Raw genomic sequence first — 3620 nt, 5'->3', positions numbered from 1 at the left:
TCCCTAGTTCAATTTGTGACTTACATGTATGCTTGATTTTGGCAAAATTTAACTGTTGCTCCTAGAGTCTCACATTATTGTGATTGTCACTTTTTTCTTATTGTTTTTAATTATCGTAATGTAGAATTAGTAAAAGTTGCATCAGAAACCATTTGAAAATGTCATGAAGATTCTATAAATCCCAAGAGGGGCTTGATTGCCATAAATATTGTTCACTTTTAGTAAGTTCTTCTCTGAATAAACTTTACTTCCCCTTTATCTTGAGTGCAATATTTAATTTTTAAAATGATTACAGATTAATAATAAATATGAAATATAGAATTTCTGAGCTAAACATTTCAGTGAAGGTTGTAGTTCTCATTGTTTGCTCTGTTAATGTGCTAGAGCCGGTCGTGAGTTCGGTTCCCGGTACCGGAGAAAAACCAAAAAAAAAAAACCAAAAAAAAAAAAAAGTGCTAGAGCTGTCATGACCAAATACCACAAACCGAGCACAGTTTATTGTCTCCCAGCTCTGGAAGACAGAGGTCCAAAACCAAGGTTTTAGAAGCGTTGCTTCTTTCTGAGAGCAGAGAATTTTTTTATCCATCTCATCTAGATTCTGGTGGTTTGTTGGCAATGTTTGACATCCCTCAGCTGATAGAAGCATCCTCATGTTTATATTCATCTTGACAGTATATTCTTTCTGTTTATGTATGTCCAGATTTCCCCTTTTTTATTTTAAAAATTAAAAAACTGACAAAACAGCCATGAAGACAAAATCCAAACAACACAAATGATACATGACCTCAAAACAAAATGATAGGAATTTACAATGGTTGCTACATTACACACTGTTGTCTTCAACGAAGTTGCTCAGTCCACCACACATAAGAATGTAAGATGGATCAAACAATCAAAGACAGTAACAATTTAAAAAAAACAACATTGGAAATGATGCAGAGCTTCACCATACAAGATGGTAGGAGTTCAACAATGCTTCTTATACTGCATATTGTTGTTTTCAGATCAGTCATTCTGATTACCAAATTCAAGCGTTCAAAATTGGTCAAGAAAAAAGAAAATTTTAAGCATTGTCTGTTCCTTTCAATAAACCACAGACATCAGGCTACTAGACCTACTGGGTTAGCCCCCGCCCCTCTACTATAAATTCATTTTAAGTAATTACATTTGTAGCACCTACCATTCCAAATAAGGTCACATGCTGAGCTATTGAGCATTAAGACATACATGAATGAACTTAACTCATAATATTCACTATATAACAAGTAGAGCTACAGAAATAAAAATACACTCTACACACACACCTCATACACAGAGTTACAGCCACCTAAGGTAATTGGAAAGGACCAAGAGGAAGCAGAGGTGACAAAGAAGAACTTTCACCAAACTCTTGAAGTATACCGGCTATACAGACATTTGAAGCATATCATATCATTGAAGATATCGGTTGTTTCAGCACAAATAACAAAAACTGAGGGTCACAGTAATTCAACTATTTTTCGAAGATGTTAGGAAGTAGATTCAGATGTGCGTGTGCCGTACTGCAAAGTCTGCGGCACTTTCTTCTTCTCGGCATTTTCCTTGCCTCTGCCAAGGTAAACCATTATCAACAGTGGCAATCATGATAATAATAACAACAACACATGGAAACATTTCATTGAAGGAATTGCTTCTTCTGGCACACAGCAAAAACAGCACATTGAAACAATCAATGACATTTCTGACAGCATCACATTCTCAAAGCTTCAATTCTGTCTAAACATTCACAGCAGGATTTTCCTTCCTACAGTGACTAGAGGCTAATTTCTAGGAAATAAAGGGAGAAAAAAAAGAAACAATAGGACACAACTTAAATATTCATGAATGTCAAAAATTGAAAACCATTTCGGAGACTTTCATAACAGATGCTGCAACCTCCTATGCGCCAAATGCTGGTGCTGTCTAATTCCCTTCAACCTCACAACAGTCTTGCGAGTTGCTGGCCTTGTTGTCTCTGTTTTACAGAGATAAAGCAGAAGACGAAGCCTCACTTCAAAGCCTGGTCCTCAAACGCTGTGCCCAGCTGTTTTCACTGAACAGAAAAGTTAAACCACCAAAGGAGAGTTCTATGTGACTCCAATTATGGTTTTTCGGTTGGATGAATTACAGTGATTAGAACAGAGGCTCCAGAGCTAGATAAACCTGAGTTTGAATTTCAGCACCACCTCTTATTAATTACATGACCTTAGGCAAGCCACTTACCCCTCCTGAGTATCCTTCATTCTTTTCAAAATGGAGGTAATAATCCTTTTTCCATAGAGTTATTATGAAAGTTAAACATCAAATGACAGTCCCTAGAGCAGAGGTAACAGCTATTACATTTATTATTACTGCACAGCAGATGTAACATTCTTTTGAGTTATATTCAAATATCTCCATGTCTTAGGAATCTTGTTACCTGGAAACTTCTCACTCCATAAAGAGGGTTCAAGTACCTTAGGAGAAGGACAGATACCTGTTAGTAAAGATATTCTTGATTGTTTTTTTCTGTTAGAGACTGGAGTAAGACAATAACTTTAAAAGCTAGGTTTTTCTAAGAAAGAAATTATCTTAAAATTTTCTTTTAGTTTTATTTGCATACAGAGAATTAGATTTGAATGTCTAAAATGTAGATGTTTCCTTTGAGGAGGGAAGACCTGCCTCTGACGATCTTGTGGCTTTCTGCTCCAGCTAGGATGAAGACATAATAGAAAAGAATCAGAAGTCAGGGAAGAAGCAAAGCCAAGGAAGTTTATGCAGTCAGATATCAGAGTCTGCACCTATCCCTTCTCCACAGCACGGAGAGCAGTAGAAACACCTCCAAAAAAGCAGGTAGGAGAAAGTACTTTCAGAAACATCCAGAGAGACAGGAAATGGCCAAAACATCAAGGCTAATGGCCAGCTTCCCTGGCCTGGGAATGATGTGAGTAGGCTGCAGGCTTCTGGTTTTAGGCCAGTGACTACATCCATGGGGCTTAGGAGCAAGTGCATGGATGTGATAGTGGGGAAAGTCTATGCTAATGAGCCTTAGCCCCGCTCCTGGTTCCCTGAAGCTCGGGGGCAGCTGAAGTCAGGCAGAGAAGTCAGCAGAGGCACTGAGGCCAGAGATTAGCAGAAGTCTAGCCTTAGGGCACAGCGTAGGGACTCTTACCCCACAGCTATGTAGTACAAAACACTGGTATGTCTCCTTACAAACTGAAACAATGTAGCTATACTGTCTTTCCCCATAGGTAAAATAAAGCCCATGGACGGTCCCCTCCTTTCCTTTTAGGAGTAAGGACAAAGAGCAGGACTCTTAAAGACTGGGAACTTACCTGAGGCACTCAGGATGAAATTGTAGAACTCAAACCACAGGTCAGGCTGACATTATTGTATTATACTAAAATGTGGTGTATTTTCTCCTGTTACTTAGTGGGTTGGGTTTCCTGGATAGAATAGAGAAGACATAGGAAATCGCGAATAAAGTTCCTTTGCATATTATTCTTGTCTTCAGTAAGGGCTTGTGTGGGTTTTCTAGAAATATGTTTATAGCATGTATTTACAGCAGTGTAGGTTATCACCTGGTTAAAATTATTATTATTATTATTATTATTATTATTATT

General features: G+C 37.9%; 1 long non-coding RNA gene across 1 annotated transcript in view; it reads right to left on the bottom strand.

The window, feature by feature from the left end:
• Positions 1-2143: 2143 nt before the first annotated feature.
• The window catches only part of LOC106149758, a 5233-nt gene continuing 3756 nt past the window's right edge, over positions 2144-3620 (bottom strand). The window contains exons 2-3 of the long non-coding RNA XR_001236124.1: positions 3333-3443; positions 2144-2474 (exon numbers count right to left, since the gene is read on the bottom strand). This is a non-coding gene — a long non-coding RNA (uncharacterized LOC106149758). The remainder of the gene's footprint in view (positions 2475-3332; positions 3444-3620) is intronic.

This window comes from Chinchilla lanigera, unplaced genomic scaffold, assembly GCF_000276665.1.
Source record: "Chinchilla lanigera isolate Chin_1 unplaced genomic scaffold, ChiLan1.0 scaffold00004, whole genome shotgun sequence".
NCBI lineage: Eukaryota > Metazoa > Chordata > Mammalia > Rodentia > Chinchillidae > Chinchilla > Chinchilla lanigera.
This window is presented reverse-complemented; position numbering and strand designations above follow the sequence as displayed.